Here is a 19,598-nt window from a genome sequence, read left to right as displayed (position 1 = left end):
TGTGTCTAGATGACCCACAAACTGGAAAGTCAAACTTGAGACTTTGAAATTTGCCACAGCTGATCCCCATCAACGTCAAAAAGACACAGAAAAGAAAATACAAATGTCAGAAACCAAGATAAGCAGAACATTAGAAACTCGTTTGCAATTCAAAGTGTGGTCAGCAGCCTGCAGCATCCCCTGGGCGTGTGTTAGGAATGCAGGTTTCCGGGCCTACCCAGCCAGACTGGCTCAGAATCTGTATTTTGACAAGGTCCCTGGGCAGTTTGCACAATAGAGCTGGCCAGTGCTGCTGGTCCTCAGGCCCCTCCGGGTGGCAAAGCTCCAGGGGAGACCCACGCACTCAAGCCACAGAGGACCTTGGGCCATGGGCGCGGGACAGGCCAGGGGTGGCAGTGGTGGTGGCTGAGCAGAGGACAGTGCTCTCGCTGGCTTTTCAAACAACACTGCTACTGGGTATAACACTGGAGGCGTCACGGTGGAGGGAGGAGGGAGGACCCTCCTGGGGACACTGAAAAGCTCCTCCCACTCCCCTACAGAGGCTTCCCAGCCCTCTCCACTCCTTCCCTGTCCCCTGCCCCATGCACCCTGTCTCTCCCTTTCTTTATACCTCCTAACGTGGTGCCAGACAAGTTACTGTTAAACTCGGTGGGGACAGTGTCTGTCTGTGCTGGGCACACAGTGGGTGCTTTCCATGCCCCCAGCACAGAACTCCGCTGCAGACCTGCAGGGGAGCCCTGTGACCTGAGGTCCTGCTGTGACAATCAGACCAACTGGGCTCCAGGCACATTAGGATGACCCCAAAGGCCTGTTGTGGATGACCAGAGGCCAGAAACCCAGCATGTGACTCAGCAAGCCTTTCTTGAGGACATCAAAGAAGGCGCCTAGTCAGTGCCCTTCCAGCGGGAGCTGGGGACCCACAGAGACCAGCTCTTGCTTTGAATCTCGCCCAGCATCCGGCTCCAGCACCACCGCGCGTGCCAAACGTTCTGAGAAAACCTTAAAAGCATTTGCCTCGCCCCAGAAATGTACTTGGATTTGGTCACACAAGAGGTCAATCATGAAAAGCGACATTGTCTAGCATATATTATTTAAAATGAAAATTTTCAGAGGTCCATGGCTGCCAACCAAAATATTTTAGAAAAAAAATGTGTCTTAAAACCGGTGGAAAATAATTTCTTAAAATTGTTGCCACCACACCACAAGGTTTCTAAGCTCCATGCCGACTGTGAGAAACTCACCGTGGTCGGGAGCAAACTGCACATTGCCAGTTGAACTCAGATTCTAGACAGGAAAGTGCACAGTGGAAAGCCAGCATTCCTGACGCTCCCAGAACACATGGTGTCTGGCTTCTAGAAGTGAACAAACAGTTCTTATCTGATGCATGACTGGGGCTTATTCATTTTGGGAAAAAAAAAGTATCATAAGGAGAGCATTCATTGGAATTCTATTTTCAGAACGGATGAGCAGCGTGACCCTCAGATGATTCTCTCTCCTCCTAAAGTAGAAGTCAAAATTCTAGGCCTTGATATAAGAAGCTTATGTCCTTAGGTGTGAGGAAGAAAAGAAAAAACAAAACACCAGAAAGTGCATGTTTCTTGTCCTGCAAACTTGCCTTTTTCAGAGGGAGGCCAAGGTCACAGCTCCTCAGAACTGACCCCCAGGGCTGCCCACTGCACACTGAGGAGGTCCGTCCTCTCTGTCCCCGTGGAGCCTGTTTCTTCTCCTCTGATGCCTGTTCCTCATAGGATGACCAGAGGCCAGAAGCCCAGCGTATGACCTCAGCAAGTCTTTCTTGAGGACTTAAACCCATTTCTCAGCCAAATAACAAAGACCAATGAAGCCAGGAACTGCGTAAGAGGGGTCAGGGAGCCTGCGGGCTAGGGAGGGACTGGACACCTGTGTTGAGTGGTCCCTGCCAGAATGGGGCAGGGGAAGGGTCCAGGCTGGTGCTAGGACATCAGAGTTGGCCTAGAGCAAGGCTGGGGGCAGCATCATGTTGGGACATGGGTGTGAACCAGCGTGGCGTGGGGGGCAACAGCCTCTATGACTGGTGGCAAAGCCTGTCCTGGAGGCTCCAGCAGTGGCCCTGAATTCAAGGACACATACACACTGTGCTGTTTAAATCAAACCTGTGCGGTTTCCATTCAGAATTTGAAAAGTACGCACCCCACATAGCTAAGCCAAGAGCAGTGTGTTGGCGCCTCTCAGGCAGGGAGTCCCTTGAGTTCTGCTCTAGTGCTAATTCTTAGCTCCGGCCTCGTGCCCTCTGAGGGGAGGTGCAGGCCGGGAGGTCAGGGAGCCTCTGCAAGCTTCTCTGATGGCTGTGCCTGCTCCAGGGGCCCTGCTGGTTCAAGCACAGTTCCCGGACAGAGAGTGGTTGAGAGCCAGTGTTCCCAGCAGAAGTCCTCCCCTTGATGAACTGGGGCCATGCAGCAACTGGACACTTTAAAAAGTCAATCTCTAGAGATCAACCTAAAATCAGATGGACAATAGGTTCAACTGTAGCATTTAAAATGCACAACCAAGTCGGTGGCATTTGGGGGACATATTGCTAGCCCCCTCTGCCTGTCCCAGGCCAGCTCAGGTTGAGGTCACTGGAGTGTGGCAGGGGCATCCCCCACCCCCACGGTCAGGCTTAGCACAGCCTTCAGCAGGTCGTGCTCCCCTGTGGCCCCGAGGCCTGGGTCTGTATCCGGCACCTGTCCACCCACAACTGTCAAGGGGCACCGGCCAGGGAGGAGCTAGGCCTGTGTGGTGCAGAGCTGCTCTGAGCTGCCCTGCAGGGAGGGCTGATGGACGTGTGCTGGCGCCGTGGGGATGCCACCAGGCTGTTTTGTTCCGCTTCTGTGCAGATAACCCCTAGTCACGAGGTTCCTGAACCAAGACACTTTCAATGTGTGTGTGCTGCACTGCTCAGAGTTAATCCTATTTCAAATCTTGGAGACGTCTGTCCGTCTTCTCCAATGGTTTAGTGGTCAGAGTGGAGAAGAGGGAGGTGACCTGGGGACAGACCAGCAGGAAGGAGAGAATGGAGCTGGAACGCACAGCCTCGACTCAGACCACTGAATGTCAAGGGCTTGTCATGTCCATCCACTAAAGGCTGCAATTCATATTTTGATCGAATTGAAGGGAAATCTCTAATGGTGTTTCTCCTAGCAAAGACCTGGCTTAGTCAAGTCTGGGGCTTGCCGCCTCCAGGAACTGGAAGGACACTGACTTTGAGTGGGCACCCACCCAAGCAAACAGAAACTAGAAAGTCAAAGTCCCTCATTAAATGCCGGGCTAACAATGGCAGGGCATTTGCCAGCCAATGGCAAGGTGTATGGTGTGGCTGTGTTCTTGCTGACACAGGTGTGGGCAGAGGTACCATCTGTGGTGCCCTCTGCCTTCATCCTTTGTAGCTCTCCCAAATTATGTCCTCACAGCTGGCCTCTGTGGTCACTTCTGTTGGCAGGGCCTGATGCTCACTGCTAGAATGAAAGCCCAGCCTCCCTCAGCAGCAAAACGAGCACGTTTCTACCCAGAGGGCTGCTCCCTGCCCTGCAGGGCACCAGGCACCAACTCGAGGCTCTGGAATGGCTCATGCAGGTGGCTGTCCTGCAGCTCAGCTGCCCACCCACCCTGTCCATTCTCTCTGTTCCCCAGCTCTCTGAGAGTTTCTCACTTGTCCACAGACATAGGTTCTGCACCTCTAAAGCCTTTGCTCTCATCTCTGCAGCGAGTCCAGACCCAGGAACAGCTGCAGAGATTTGGCAGCTGGTTCTGGACCTGCTCAGGCAGCCTTCCCTGCCACTGGGGACAGATTCCTTCTCCTTCCAGGGCCTCAGCCTTCTCAACTGTTCTGTGGACAATGGTCAGGCTCCATGACCTCTCTGGCCCTCTAGCCCAGTGTGCTGCCAGGATGTCAAAATTAAGAGAAATCATCATGGGGTGGGGGCAGCAGGAGGGTAGGTGAGCTCTTCTTCAGAAGTCAGCCATCCCTGAAGGCTCCCCAGCCTCCCAGACCAGGGCACACCTGGGCCACCCCTGCATCATCCTTGAAGGGCACCAGGGTCACTTTTCCCATTAGCCTACAGCTCCTGGACCTCTTCACCGCCCCCACCCCACTAGGCACACACTTGGCTGCTTTTAAGTTTTCAGTCACTAATGCCTTAATACAGCCAGGGACTCCCTGTGGGTGTGCCTGGCACTGTCCCCAGGTCCTGAGGGGCACCTGCCATTGTCGCATTGATTGGATGGACACTGAGGCTGGGCGAGGTTGGAATTAGCCACATATGCCTCCTGGATAGGTCCCGAGGAGCCTGGAGCCATGGGCAGGGTCAGGGCTCTTGTCCAGGAGAGGCTTGGCTTTGCTGAGGTCCCATGACCCCATGGAGGGATGGGCACCCCGGCAGTGATGGGCCCTCAGAACTGAGAGGCCAGCATGACTGCCCAGCTGCCTGTGGTCCGCAGCTCTGGGCGGTGCCAGCCTCTGCACCTACTGTGCCAGTGGGGGTCTTGACCCCCATTACCATTCCAGCCCCTCAGAAGGAAATCTGTGAGCAAGGTAACAATCACTCCACAAGAAAAACAGCATGGGGAAAGGCACCCAGGTGTCAGGAGAAAGTGAGGGGGTTCCGTCTTCACTTAAGGTCCGCAGAAATGGTGCCAGTGAAATCTCTGGGGTTTGTGAGATTCTGATCCCCAGGGTCTTGGGGCCAGTGGGGACAATGCCTGCAGTGCTCACTGCCACAGATCCTCTTCATCTCTCCACAATGAGGGGTAAGTGGGGCCAGGGAGCCTGTCAGCCAGCAAAAGATGATTCCATAATCCTGCGGCTCTCAGAGTCCACAAGAGGGCCAGAAGGCCTCCTCCCATGCCAGGGTCCTTGGCCTCCCTTCCCCAAACTGAGCTGGGCAGCCCAAAAGGAAGTCTGTCCCCAGGTGGCCCTGGACCTTGGGTGACCAGCTGGAGTCTCTTGGGGGACAGCAGCCTTAGCCAGCCTGCACTGCACTGTAAGGGTTAAAACCAACTGTTTTTTTCTCCCCAAAATGGGCTTCCCCAGAGATTCAGGTCAGTCTGATCAAGGAATCCCGGAGAAGCCTGGGGTGTGGGTTCCCTGGCTGCGCTGGCACTCTTCATCGGTTTGGACCAGGGCCTGGAGGGAAGGGGTGGGGTGCATTCACGCTGTGGAGCTGCAGGCTAGTGGACTCTCCCTAAGCCTGGGCTCCCTGTCCTGGAGCCGACCAGGTCCAACTTTCCCTCTCTCGGTGCACTCACCAGCCTCTTTCCCGGGGACGCTCAGCCCCTGGCGGAGCGGGTCCTTGGAGCTGCTCCTCCTCCGAATCCTGAGAGTGAGAATGAGGATCTGTCAGCCAGGATGTCGGCCAGGGCGCACTGCCGCCAGGAGGGTGCAGGGGGCCAGGCCGCTGCGCTCCAGACCTGCCCCCAGCCGCCTGCCTAGGTCATGTGCTCCGCGCCCCGCCCCGCCCCGCCGCACCCAGCTCCCGGATCTCTGGGCACCTGGGGCGCCGGCTAAGACCCAGCCTAGCAGACACCCTGGGGCTCCTTACAAGCTAGTTTTTTTTTTTTTTTTTTTTTGCCATTAAGTACCAAGAATCTTTATTTATTCTCAGTTCTGAAAGAGTCCGTGACTCAGATAATATGCCACTATTTGAAAATAAAAGGTCCCACCAGCCCCAGTCTTCCCAAATCTTTAGTTACAAGATCACACTTCATTCACCGCACAAGACAATCAAGCTGAAGAATTAAGGAGGTACACTGAAGATAAAAGCAAAAAAAGGAATCATCTTACAAGCAGATCATCCCAGTTACTTAAAAGGTTAAGTTTCAGATTAATTTACACAGTAGTGACAAAACTATTTAGTCTCAGTGAAAACGAAGACAGTCATACCATTTAGAAGATCAATTCAGAAATACTAATTCAGGCAAGCATGCAAAATTCAGAATATTAAAAAAAAATGCAAGGCCTGGCTGCACAAATACACTCAGGTGAATTGCAAACTAAAGGGACCCTTGAGGGATCAGCAGACCAGTCTCTCCTTCTATGAATGAGGAAAGTGAGCAGACATGTACTGGCAAAGCTCATGTGGTGACACCAGGTGCACACAGATCTAACTCCTGGTGCCATTTGCAACCCCATATTCTTAAAATAAGGATATAATACCCAGAACACAGAAGCCCACTGATTTAAATAAAAGATTTTAGGACCGATACACAGGGAGGAGGTAAAGTTAACACAGCACAGTAGCACACCTCATGTTTCAGAGATGAAATGATCTCTCAAAGATTTAATGCTCCATTTTCACAAACAATGAAGTTTCTATCCAATTTTCTGATTTATAGTAAAAGGTACTAGCTTAAAAAATGTGCACTCTTCACACTTTTTTGCCTAACTTTTAAAACTGAGAACTGGCTGTTTTTTAGCCCAAGAAACCTATGCCATGCCTACACTTTAACTGCATGTCTTAGGAATACATAAAATCTGTGATATTTTGGTAACTTATAGTGTATTTATAAAATGAAAAGCTCTATCAAAATACACTTTTCACTGGGAAAAATAAATAAAACAAATGAATGGATCTACACAAAGCAAACAATAACTTTGGTAGATTTCAGTGTAGGACAGTCTATAACAAACACATTTGCCCTTATTCCCCCAGAGCTGCTCATCTTCCAAGTTAACAATTTTTAACATTTTTTATCTGAGATTTTATTATGTTGACGTTTCTCATTCCACATCATCTTCAGCCAAGCTCTGAGCACTCACAATTCTCTGACTAATTGTTGGGAGCTTAGTCAGAAGCATCTGGAACACTGGTGGTGGAAGAGTTTGCTGTAACACTTGCAGCAACTGCTGTGGTTGTCCACAAACAGCAATTGTGTTTGTCAGATGGTCCACACCTTTCTCATATTCACCTTGAGCTAGCAGCTCTTCACCGAGTTGTATTTCTTCAAGGAAAGAACTTCTGAACAGCTTCAGCATCTTTAAGGTCTGGTAACTTGGAAAGCCCAGCTCTCTCCTTGGCAAGCTTCGAGGCTCGTTCGAGTGCTCGCGGTGGCTTCGCCGCACTGAGGAAAGATGGTGGGCCGGAACAGCGCCATCGCCGCCGGCGTGTGTGGGGCGCTCTTCATCGGCTACTGCATCTACTTCGACCGCAAAAGGTGGAGCGACCCCAACTTCAAGAACAAGCTAGTTTTGGGGGGAAAAGCGATGACAGGGAGACGAAGAGTGAGCCACACCCGCGAGTCGCGCACAATTGCGACAACATTGCCTGGGTGCTGGCACCAGCTTGCTGAGTACCCAGGGAGTGCGTGGTAGCTCCTTGAATTAATTCCCTTTCTATCGCTGCGGGGAGAAAGGCTCCGAAAAGCACCTTGCCCAGACCCACCAGTTAGTAAGTGGCATCTTGCACTTGAAGGTTTCCTGCCACAGACCGGGCCCCAACCGCGGGGGCCAGTAGGCCTGTCCCAGCCCAGTCAAGATCCGAGAGGACTGAGGGAGCCGGGACATCCTGGAGCTGGCCCCGAAAACACTACTCTGGACTCTAGGGTCAGCGATTGGATGCTCAGGGGCACTTCAAACCCAGTCGGTCCCTAGCCAAATTGGCATCTCCAGCCCACTTGGCCAGCTTATCCTCCTGCACTGCCCTGGACTTGAGGGGAGTTCCACCCTCTTCCTCCAGGTCTGGGCGTCAGAGAATCCTAACCTCCTTCCCTCACTTGTCCTTTAAAAATGATCTTTTCCTAGGAACTGCTTTGGCAACTCAGTTTCCACATCTGCAAAATAGGATGGAGTATAAATAAATGGACAGGTTCTGGGTGAGGGAATTACTGTCTCCACTTGGCAGAGTGGGAACCAGCCTCAGGGAGCCTCTGATAGCACTGGACAAATCCAAAGCTTTCAGAAGCCACCAAGCCCTTCCAGTTGAGCATCAGTTGCCTGCTGAGCCCGCCACACTGGAGGTGAACTGGTCACTTCAGGCCCTGGGAGGTGAGGACAGGACACTCCCGGCCACCGCCCACCCAGCTGTGTGAACCTGTAAACAGGTGGAACATGCTTAAATCGCCATGCCACAGCCCATGGGGATCCGGTTTTCACTTCCTTACCCTATACTACTATTGGTTGTAAAATTAACCCTTAAAAGTTGGTATTGAAAATGTAAGTTTCTTAAGGGCAATTTTTTTTTTTTAATACTGTAGTGCCCATTCATTTGAACTATTTACACCTATCTCGATCTAGATCCAATTCACCTTTCTAACAATTGCAGAGAAGCCATTGCATGGGTTGCCATGGTTACTTACCAGTCTTCTATTGGTTTTCATTTTTTTGTTCTTTTAAAATAATTCTGCCACAAATATCACTACAGGCAATTCTGAATATCATGAACACATAGATATTGATGGTATAGAAATAGCGTACAGATACAGACGTCATTGTTCATGCACGCATCTATCATTATAAAATCCTAAAATTGGAATTGCTGAGTTGAAGGTCGTATGTGATTTTTAAGGGAAATTCTAAAATTGAAGCCACTTTGAATTGTTGAAACAATATCCCTGCTGTCGGACCACCTGTTTGTCTCGGTCTTGCAGAGCTTCGCCCTCAGTTCCATGTCTGTGTGGTTCCCTGGTTAACACCTGCAGTTCTCTGCTCAGGGGACAGGGCAGCAGGGGCTGTGATGTTGTCCTGGCTGTGCCTCTGCACAATGCTTGAGGCATAGTGCAAGTGCCAGTAAATATTTGCTGAAAATACGTCGTTCGGTAATCACCATCACATGGTAGTGTATTTTGATATTGCTGCTCATTCTGACTTTGCCTGATGGTCATTTTCCAAACAGAACTCTGCCCTTCCCCACCCAGGTGGACTGAGCTCACAGCACTTTCCTGGTTCCGTGGGGAAGGGACTGGGGGGAAGGTAGGACTCAGGGAGGAAGGGCTGAGACCTGAGCCGTCTGCACAGCCATCATTTTTTCTTTGCTCTTATGCTTTGTTGGCACTGTGTTTTGAGACAGCGACCCCAACTCAGCTCAGCCTCTGGCTCTTCCTGGGGTTGATCCAAGACCATGTCTCTCACTGTCCAGGAGGGGTGTGCTGGCACCAGGACACTCCCCCTTCTGCTTGAAGCTTTGCTGAATTTTATTTCAAATGTCTGTGCCCTGATGTTCCCGGGGCAGAACACCTACTTGTTGGCAGTATGCCGTCTCTTTGGTTGAATACACAGGGAGATGCCTTCTATAATGGGTTGGGAGGACCCCGGTCACCCAGGGTCGCCAGAGAAGGTGAAGCCCTCGAGTCTGAAACCATCAGGACACGCAGGCTTGTGGCCTGTGTGAGACATGGCCAGTGAGCAGGGCGCTCTCCAAAATGGTTTAATTAACTTAATTAGAAATCAAGGGCTCAGGAATAGGGCGGACAATACAGATTCGTGCTGCAGTCCAGGAGGCCTGCCTCCAGAAATCTCAGTTGTGTGTCCATACAGGAGAAGAGCAGGGGATGGGTCCTCAGGGAAGACCTACTGTGTGCTGAGCAAGTGCTGTGTGAGTGTGAGGGCCTGATTTCATGGTATCAGCAGGCTGGGGGCCCAAGCTACACGGTCACAATCAGCTGGTGCTTACCCTCTGTGGATCGGCTGGGTTGGGGCTTTCAGGAAGCTGAAGCACACAGCTGAGCTCCAACTCACACCCAGGGCTGAACCTCTGGGCCTGGACCTCCACTATGCCCCAGACCTCGCACTGGTGACCAGCTCTGGGTGCCAGGTCAGTCAGGGGCACAGAAGCTGTTGCAGGCAGACCTGGAAACACACAGGCAGAGCCCGCCAGTGGTTCTCTGCCAGTCAGCCTCAGTCTGTGCTGCCCTGTGGCAAGTGGCCAGCAGCTTTCTACCCCAAGTCCCAATGGATAGTGTAGGCTTTATGGGAACAATTCTTTCCACCCCTCCACTTCCATAATTCACAGAAATGACCTAATTTCAATTTCAATGGTGTAAATTGCACTTCATATTTCACATTAATGTCTTGTTTGAACTTTCCAGAATGTTTGCAGTTTGATAATGATTCTCCCCACAGTGAAATATGTCACAAGACTCTCTCAGCTCAGTCTGATGCCAGCCCAGGGCGTGGTGGTCAGCATCAACTGGAGCCCAACCCAGAAGCAGGAGCGAGATTCCAGCAGCACCTCATCCTGCCCACCCCTCACCAGGGCCAGATCCCAAGGCACCTTACCAACCCAGAGACACAGCTGTGGCCCCCTGCCCCGACCCCGACCCCTCGCTCAAGCTTCAGGGTCAGTTCCCTCCCCGTCACCACCACTGAAGCCCAAACCCAATCAACTTCCTGTGCCAGGATCTGCAGTTGCCTGACCCCACAAACCCAATCCATCTGATTGTTTCCTGGAACACAGTATGTGCCTCCATACTGAGTGGAAAGTTACTTTTCTCCTCCAGCCTTCCAAAGTTGACCTCTAAAATTGGCTAAAACCCTATCTGCAACTCATTATCAAATTGCAAATTGTATTTCAGGGCTTTGGAAACACTTGATTACAATGTTTAAAATTTAAAATCACTCACTCACATAATAAGAACTTCACACAGGCGTGGGGAGTGGGATGAGGGGCTCAGGTAGGTCTATCTCCTCAGTGTGGGCCACAAGCCAGGAGGCCTCCAGAATAGTTATTAAGACATCCTCATCTCCTGCCAGGAGTGGAGGCACATGCCTGTAATCCTGTGGCTCAGGAGGCTGAGGCAGGAGGATTGTAAGTTAAAAGTCAGCCTCAGCAACTTAGCAGGGCCCTGTCTCAAAATAAAATATAAGAAGGTCTGGGAATGTGGCGTGGTGGGCAAGCACCCCTGGGTTCAATCCCCAGTACGGGGGAAAAAGAAATCCTCATCTCCTGACCCCTGGGGAACAGACCGTGTGGAGCACCAGACCCCAAGTATCATTCCAAAAAGTGGCATCTCCAGATGATACACAGCCTACCCAAATTTGAATTTCAGATAAATCATGAATATCACAATAAATATTGCATGGGCATACTTGTGCTAAAATATTATTTGTCTGTCTGAAATTCAAGTTTAACTGGGTATCATGTATGGACATCTTACAAATCTATGCCACTGTTACAAGGCACACCCCGGGCAGGGTTCTCTGCTAATCTCGGCCTCCACAGGGGGTATGTCTTCTGACCTGGGTTGGGGATATTTGGGCAGATGGTTTAAGCCTGAATGTCTCGGGCCTCTGGGGCGTGCAGAAGCAGCCCTTCCCATTGTCAGAGATGCTCCGGGGGATTCTTACCGCACTTTGCCTGCTTTACATAAGGGTCCTCCCCATCTCCTCTCTTTTCTGTGAGGCCAATTTCTAGGGCCAGGTCCCAGCCTAGACCAAGAGGGAAAATAAAGTTCCTGCTCTGGAAATACATGGCCTCTCCTGGACCTACCGTAGTTGGAGCTCACATCTGTCACCAAGCACCAGGGGGAAATGTGGGGACTGGGCTTGAACTCACTGAACCGAGTTTATGGATCTGGGACAATGCTCCCACCTCTCAGGACCTGACTTCCTGACAAGGACACTGGGGAGCCACGCGCATTGTGGAGACGGCTCTGCACAGCCGGGGGGTGGATCACAAGAGCCAGGAAGACCCCGTGAGGCGGAGCGTGAGAGGGGGTTGTACGTGGGATGGGAGCCTCTATCACTTGACTGTGCTGCCGGCCAGGCCCAGAGGACGCTCTTCACCAAGGCAACAAGGGACGCGCCAACAGGGTGTGTGTGGGGTGCTGGCTGTCCTCTGTAGTGACGTTGGGGTAGGAGACTGGGCCAGGGGCCTGCACTCCCCAGGGCCCAAGGAGATGTCAGGACTCGGACCAGCAGAGCTCAGGTAGTGATGCTTGGCTGTCAGGGGCAGGGTGCGCAAAACCTTCACACTGGACAATACCCAGAAGGCCACCAGGATCCCTTTGCCACCGTGTCTGTGGGGACGGCTAATAGAACATGGGCTTCCTTGGGACTGAAAAGATCAGCAGTGAACTAGGGGACTTCTTAATGGGTGTGTGCAAATAATTGAAGACTCTGTGGGAGAGTGCAAGAAGGCTTGGAGGAGAAACGATTGGGTCACCCCCTCACCTAATCAGCGGCTTACTCCCTGATGGGATTAACTGAGTGGTAGCTGGAGGCCGTGGGGCGGCTGGAGGAGGTGGCCGCTGGGGGTGTGGCTATGGAGTATATATTTTGTATCTGGAGAGTGGAGTCTCTCTGCTCTCTGATCACTGCGTGAGAGGCTTCCCTCCACCACACTCTTCCACACCACCTGAGCCCCGAGGGTGGAGCCAACATTCTATGGACTGAGACCTCTGAAACCAGGTGCCCTAAGTAGTCCTTTAGTCCTCTGTGGTTGTTCTGGTTGGATCTTTTCGTCACAGCATCAGAAAAGCCAACCAAAACAGCTACTTATTATCCTTGGGGGGAGAGGAAATGAACTTTGAGAGTTCCTGGGTGTAGATTCTGGGCTGACACCCATCCGGGGAGGCACCACACCGTCACCAGGAGAGAGGGTCTGAAAAGGCTTTTTCGTGGGAGGGACAGTGGTACATCTTCTCCCTGTGATCCCAGTGGTGCCCACTCTGACGCTCACCAGATTCCTCAGACACTCTGAGCTCACTGGTCCAAAGTCGTGACGATATTTTCCCATTTGGACCCTGGGGACAGGAAATTTGAAAGCATGCTGGATGCCTGGTAAGACACATTTGCATCAGAATTTGTGTGGCAAATCCTACAAAGATTCAGAGGGATGGACTTTGGTGATTTTCAGAGAACTAAAGCTGTAGGCATGCTGGGAAATGTCCCTGAAAGTGAAGGACAAGTCACATTCTGCCTTCTCTGCCTGGAGGCCAGAGCCACAGCCCTGCTGAGACTCTCTGGACTTTGGAGGCAGCACATGCCTCACTTGGGAATGGTGTACCAATTTATTTGGCAGGTGACGTGGAAGGCTGACAGGTTGGAGTGGAACTTGGAGCATGAGACAGTTCTCCAGCAGGCCCAGGCATTCATGTCAAGTGCTCTGGCCCCGCAGGATCAGGGAAGATTAAGAGAGGAAGATTGGGGAAGACAGGCATCGTATGGGTCACGGGACTAGGTGCCAGGTGTGAACCTTGGATTATGTCATTGCTCAACAGAGGCCATCTACTACAAGAGGACACTGAATGAATAGCAATGCTGGGGGATTCCCACTGTGGAGGTCAGCTTCTGTCCTTGGTCACCTTGGTGTTTCACCTGGTGTCCATAGGGAGGCCCTGTGAGCCCCGGTGCAGAGGCTCCACCTCACCAAGGTGAGCGTCTGACTGGTGCTGAGCCCTTGTGCAGGATCCTCCCGTGTGTGGACCAGCCGGCCCTTGGCACTGGTGCAGAATTTTGGCATTTGGTGGGTGCTGGTGGGAGACGGGTTGGGAGGTGCAATCAGGAAGGACTTTGGATTTCTGAGCTGGAGCAGCAGGCACAGACTCACTGCCTGCCCCTCCCTTCAAACCAACTACGTATTCAACAGGCAACGACAAAGGAGCCTGGGTAGATGAGGATGGACCGGAGAGACCTCAGCATGACAGCCTGGTCACTCGGTGAGGTTCCTGCTTTCTCTTCATCTTCTACAAAGCCCTGCACTGGATGCTGAGAGACCCGCAGCTAGAACCTCCAACAGGCCCTGGTCAAAACGAATCCAGACAAGCCTCTCTCTCTGGCCCAGGGCTGGGAAAGGGGACCCGGGAGAGACCCAGAAGAGGCTCAGCCCCACCCCACAACCCCGTGGGCCTCAGAGGGCAGCGTGTCCTGCCGGCAGCAGGGTCCGCAGTAAGAGCCTGGGCCATCCCAGCCCTGCTCCGTGATGGGACACCAGGGGGGCAGTTGAGCCTGCTCACAGAGGCAGCAGGTAAGCTGAGGGTCTCCTGCCCTCTGCCTGGTGACACAGGGACAGCCAGGCCTAGTGCTTCGGACCCCACCCCAAGTTCCCTAATGTTTCGTGGCCCAGCGAGGCACCTTGTGCCCCTACAGACAGCGAGGCAGAGTGGAGATGGGGGTGATGGAGCCGACCCTAAGAACATATCGAGGTACAGAAAAGGAGCTGTCCCCGGAAGGGAAGCCCACAGATGCCCTTCGGAACATTAGACTCCAACCCCAACTTTAACCCCAAAGGGCGACGGTCTGCTAAAATACAAGACTTAGCTAGGATAGACCAAATGACCAGGACACAGTGCAAAGTCACTGGTTACGTCCAGACCCGGAAAAACCACATGGAAGACAACCTGTGGGGACACCCCTTAGGTGGATCAATGCAGGGACTGTCTGTGAGGATCCTGAAGCAGTTATCATATACATGCCTCAAGTCAAGGTCATAAAGCACATCACTGATCAGTCTCAAGTTATTGATTAATGCAACATTAAGACTTAGGAGACCAGAATGCCACCCACTAGCTGTGCCATCTTCAGAAGGATTTCGACCTTATGGTGCCTTGATGTCTCTGTCTACAAGGTGGAAATCATGTGTTCGGCTGGAAGGTCAGGCAGGGCACATGCAGGTGCTTGTCCACCAACAACTGTGTCCCTTCTGAGGGACAGAGTCTTGGAGTGTGCAGGTGTCCTGGCTCCCTCGTAGGGAGGGTGCACACTTCTGCACAATGGCCGTGACGGGAGAGGTTTCAGGGGAGCGGGTCCCTTCCAGAACAAACAGAGAGTACTCACTAGAAGAAAGCCCTTTGCCACCCATGCTTCCCCTTCTTCCTGCCCAGAACTCAGATGTAAGGTGTAGAGCTGCAGCAACTATTTGGCAACCAAGAGGAGACGAGACAAAGGTTTGGCATACTTGTTCCCAGAGGAGAGAGTGCCCAGGTGGAAGTCAACATGGAAAGGACCCTGAGGTGCACAGACAAGCCTGATGCTCCGATAGCATCACTAAGCTGTGTTCCCAGACTGACAGTGTTGTATGGCAGTTCATCTCGGGTGTGTTCTCAAGTGGTTTTCTGAGCTTTAAATGCAAATGGTTTAGTGAAGAAGATGCCTGGCGGGGGGGAGGGGCTAGCTACAGGTGTTTGATGCCAAGTTCTGTTCTGAGGGTCTACACCTCCCACCTCATTTAATCTTCACAACTACCAAAGGAGATGGGCGCCAGGACTGTCCCCATTTCAGAGGCCCACAGGGAGCACCGGCTTAAGGTGCACATAAATGGTGGCATAGGGTGGTAGGTACCCCTCCCTAGTGCCTGGCTTAGCCAACGTTATCAATATTTTCTGTTGCTATGGTTACATTAGAGCATTTGTGTGTGTTTATGTGCAAACCTCTAGGACAGCTCTTATCACATTGAAACTCCTCCCTCTCTTACCCTCTTCCTGCCCTTTCTGCACCCTTCCCCAGAGTCTCCCTTTGCCAGGTGCTAGGGAGGCAGGAAGGGAAGCAGGTCAGGGGCATCTCCAGCCAGCAGGGCTGCAGGTCCTGCAGGCCTGTGCCGGTCCCTCCAACACCTTCCCTGCTAAGGTGCTCCTGGGAATGGGGGGAGTGCGTGCGCAAGGCCTCAGGGGCAGTTTCCTGCAGTGAGTCCTGCAGAAGGAGGGGGCCTCTGGGCACGTGACAAGCTGTCACCTGTGGCAGTTGGCGGGCTCGATGGGGATTCCTGCCCTGGTTTCCAGGTGTCTGGCCCTGGACCCCCCTCTCCCAGGCCTGGGCCCTGCCGCACCCTCTGAGCTCAGCTAGGAGCGCCTGGCAGCAGGACCCCTGCTGTGGACCCACAAGCCACCATAAGCTCGGGAGGGTGTGTAGCCTCGGGTCCTTTGCCAGGATACATTCTTTTGGAAACACTGCAGGTCCCCACCCTGGGGTGCCCTGTCCCTTCCTTCCCTGTGACTTAATCAGACCATACTACAGCAGCTACAAGGGAGCAGTCATGGGATCCAGCAGGGACCTACCCACAGTCCCCACACTAGTCATTGTTGGGTAGCAGTTGGTAATGGGCAGTGACGTGTGGCCCAGTACCACGGCAGGTCACAGGCTTCTCTGGATTCCTTTGCTGAACAATCCAGTACCTGGAACACGGCAGCAGGTGGGCCAGCCCCGGGGTGAACAGGCGGAAGCAAGGGAGCCAACTAGGAAACCCGCCAAGAGGAGTGGCCAAGGGAGCTGGCTCCTGGCAGGGTCTGCCGAGGGCACCCTGAGGTCAGGACCTAGGCCACAGGTTTCTGTGTGAACTTCAGAAGGGACAGTTCGCCCCCGCAGGAGCACTAAGTTAATCTCCCCGTCGTTGACGGCAGCACCGTCATTAACCTGGGACTGGCTTGTGGAAGCAGCCGCCTGAGCAGGATGTCCCCAAGCAGGACATCCTGATAGTGAGGAGGGGACCCGTGAGGCTCAAGACCTCCCCGGGGCCTGGGGAGGAGAGAGTGCATGACTGGGGAGGCCTGAACGGTGGGGCCAGTTCTCCCGGCAGACGCCAAACACCGGCAGGCTTGGCCGCAGCGCTGCCCCCTGTGGCCTCCACAGGAGAAGGGCCTGCCCCAGGCGCTCTGTGCCCGGGCCTCACGTCCCCCCCACTGTGGCAAAGCTCTGCTCTCTGGTTTTGGGGTCCGACGGGGATTTTCTGTGGACATTTGGGGTTTCAGTTCCCGCTCTCCCGTAACAGTTACTTGAGTGCTTTTACAGAATTGTTTTTAATATTAAATTAAAAAAATAAGTTAATTAACTCTCCCCTGGTGCTGGTGCCTGATTTGTGGGTGGTATGGCCACCCATGAAATCCTTCTGGCAGCCATCACCACTTGGCTCTGCTCGTCCTGCTTAGGCAGCCCCTGGGTGGGTGCCTTCCCACCGCCCCCAAATACAGGGTCAAGACCCAGGGCCCACCTAGGCCCCAGGGCCTCTAGGCCTGCAGAGGCCTCCAGGGACCTACCCACAGTCCCCCAGGGCTCTCCCCTTACCCCAACCTCAACTAGCAGCTGGGACCCCAGTGCCTCCTTTTCTGGACCTGGGGGCCCGGCCCCGCCCCCACCCCACCAGTCAAGGGGCATCACTCTGCACAGCTGTGGGAGCTGGGGCAGCGACCTGGAGGGCTGGTCACCTGGGAAGGGGCCAGGCACAGTTTCTAGCTTGGAGGAGGGGCAGAGGGGTGGGACCTGCATTTCCTGGGAAACCATGGGACACTGTGGGTGTCTGTCATGAGTTGTGTGGTTTCTGGAGTTGCCTGGGAGCCTGGCCAACTCAGCCACCGGCTCTGGGGACTTGCAGGAGAGCCTCCTAGAGACGGGGAGGTGCTCCCTCCCCTCCAGCCACACCCAACACTCCACCTGGGCCTGTGGGTGCCAGGCCTGAGGACTGGGAAACTCAACCTGATGCCTTAGGTTTGCCCCTTTCCTGGTGCCAGCCCCCACTCAAAGGGACAGGGCTGTCCCCTCGAGGAGGTGAGGGTGCTGGGAACGCAGCCCAGTCTCTCGTCCTGGCCCTGGGGGCTCTGGGCCAGAGTCTGGATGGGAGACAGAGAGCCGTGTTGCTGCCCAGGGATCCCTGATGAGGTGGGCAGAGCTAAGCCAGCAAGGGCGAGACGTCACCTCCCTGCTCGGCTGGTCACAGCAGAAACCACCTGATGACTGGTAAAGCCAACGAGGGTGTGGCCTCCAGAACTGGAGAGTCCACAGCTCCTGCCACAGCCCTCATGGAGGCGTGCCCTGCAGTAGGCACCATGTCCCCAACCGTCCTGAGTAAGGGAGGCGAGTTTTCATGGAGTGGCTCTACAGAAGTCACTAGGCAGTGCTGGTGCAGCTGGGTCCTGCACAGGCCTGTCTGAGAGCAAGGGTGACTTCTGTGCTTCCCTGCTGCCCGGCTTCTAGGTCACCAGGCCTCTGGGGTCCCTGCAGTAGCCCTGGGGATGCCATGGTGAGGGCCAACTCTGGTGGCCACTGACTTGGTGACAGCTGAGCGGGGCCTACTGGCGGAGTGCCCTGGGCCCCCTCAGTCACCACAACCTGTCTTTGAAAGGACCTCTACACTTCCCTGCCCTTCAAGTCACCTTCACAGAGCTCGGGCCCCAGTACCACTGTCTGGGCTGTGCCCCTACCTGTCCCTTGGCTGCTCTCCCTGCAGCCACATGCCCACCTCACTCTGCAGACGCTGCTCAGCCCCTCTGCCTCGCTGACCCCAGTGCCAGGTGCTTTGCTGTAACCCTCAGGGCCTGTTTGGCCCTGGAGTGATCCACCAAGCTCCGAGCGTGCCTCAGGGCAGTGGCCACAGCTGGAGGAGCAAGCCTGCCTTGTGTGTCCAGAGCAGGAGGAGAAAGGCCAGTGCTGCAAGAGCTGATGGCCTGCTGGCCCCTGCCTGTCTCCTGGGAGCAGCAGAGCCTGGGTGCAGGCCTAGGTGACAGGCCACTCCAAGCCAGCTGGAGTGGTGACTTGGTGTGCTGGCAGGCCCCTTGGCCCTCTGCTGCCCTCTACTGGCCAACATGGGTTACTGGGTGGGGACCCGGGATCTCACACACTTGGGAAGAGCAGCCAGACTCACCAGCTGCCCACAGCTGACCTCCATCTGCTAACTGCACCCATCTGCCCAGCTCTGATCTGGAGCCCTGCCCATCCTCACTGAGGAGCGCTCAAGTGGACACCAGGCTGTCTTGCCTGACGTCCGTCAGTGTCTGAGGTCCCATTTCACAGAGTTCTTGCAGACAGACCCGTGTCTTGGGTGCTTCAATGTTCATAATCTTTTCTTAAATGGCTTGCCACCTCTTTGGGTGTCTGGTTTCAGGTTGACAGTTGTTGGAAGCTGTGACATCTCTGCTTGATTCTCGGGCAGTGATTTCAGACGTCTGCACTCTGGAGTCAGCCATGGTCCTGCCAGGACCTCCCTGGTGCAACGCAGGGGAGGTTGCTGGCCTGGGAAGCCTCCCCTTCAGGCCTCCCTAGTCAGGTAGCAGTGGCCTTTAGGGACACCCTACCCAGTGCAGAGCCCCATCCTGCCCCTTGGCCAGCCGGGTGGGCAGCCCCGAGGGCCAGCTCTGCCTCCAGAGCTCTGCCTCCCCTCTGCCACTCCCTCTGGAATGAAGATGACGGTGAGTGTGTAAAACCCAGGGTGGTTTTCCTGCCTCAGAGACTCACCCTAGAAGACCCCGGAAGGAGACAGAGCCCACAGCTACATCCATACGGGGCAGCCTTCAGGGAGCATTTCTAGTCTGCGGAGCGCATCTTTAATTGGATTCTTTTCCTTTGCTCTCTGGGTATTGATCCGAGCTGAAGATTCCCTCCTCTTGCCTTCCCAGGGACTCCACCACTGTCTGGGTTTAAGGAGACTCGTCACTCTGAGGCCTCTTCCTCCTCCTTCCCACGCCTCATTTTTATGGAATAAATGGCACCTGACCATCGCTCCCCTCCCAACCGTTCAGACAGTGAAGTGCCAAAGATTCAGCAGCTCTCTGCAGAGCAGGATCCTCTACCTTCTGGATCGTCAGGGAGCAGCAGGTGCCCTGGCCCAGACTCGTGCAGCCAGGGCAACCTGGGTACCCACGCCCAGTGCAGGAAAGGCTGAGCGGGAAGGGCCACGGGCTCTCCCCTGTGCCTCCATCTCGCTGCCCAGTTTCTTTCTACTTTGCCC

At 54.0% G+C, this 19,598-nt stretch overlaps 1 protein-coding gene across 4 annotated transcripts in view; it reads right to left on the bottom strand.

Annotated features, from left to right (window-relative positions):
- The window catches only part of LOC308630650 (prolactin-releasing peptide-like), a 51,493-nt gene extending 46,072 nt beyond the window's left edge, over nucleotides 1-5,421 (bottom strand). For 3 of the 4 annotated variants that reach the window (XR_014017987.1, XM_081260973.1, XM_081260975.1), the window contains exon 1: nucleotides 5,263-5,421. The gene's annotated coding sequence lies outside the window, so the exon portion shown is untranslated. Of the gene's footprint in view, nucleotides 1-1,241; nucleotides 1,353-5,262 lie in introns of all 4 variants that reach the window. The other variant, XM_081260974.1, reaches the window with a different exon arrangement.
- Nucleotides 5,422-19,598: the final 14,177 nt, after the last annotated feature.

This window comes from Spermophilus citellus (genome assembly GCF_964194105.1).
Source record: "Spermophilus citellus genome assembly, chromosome: 11".
Classification (NCBI taxonomy): domain Eukaryota; kingdom Metazoa; phylum Chordata; class Mammalia; order Rodentia; family Sciuridae; genus Spermophilus; species Spermophilus citellus.
This window is presented reverse-complemented; position numbering and strand designations above follow the sequence as displayed.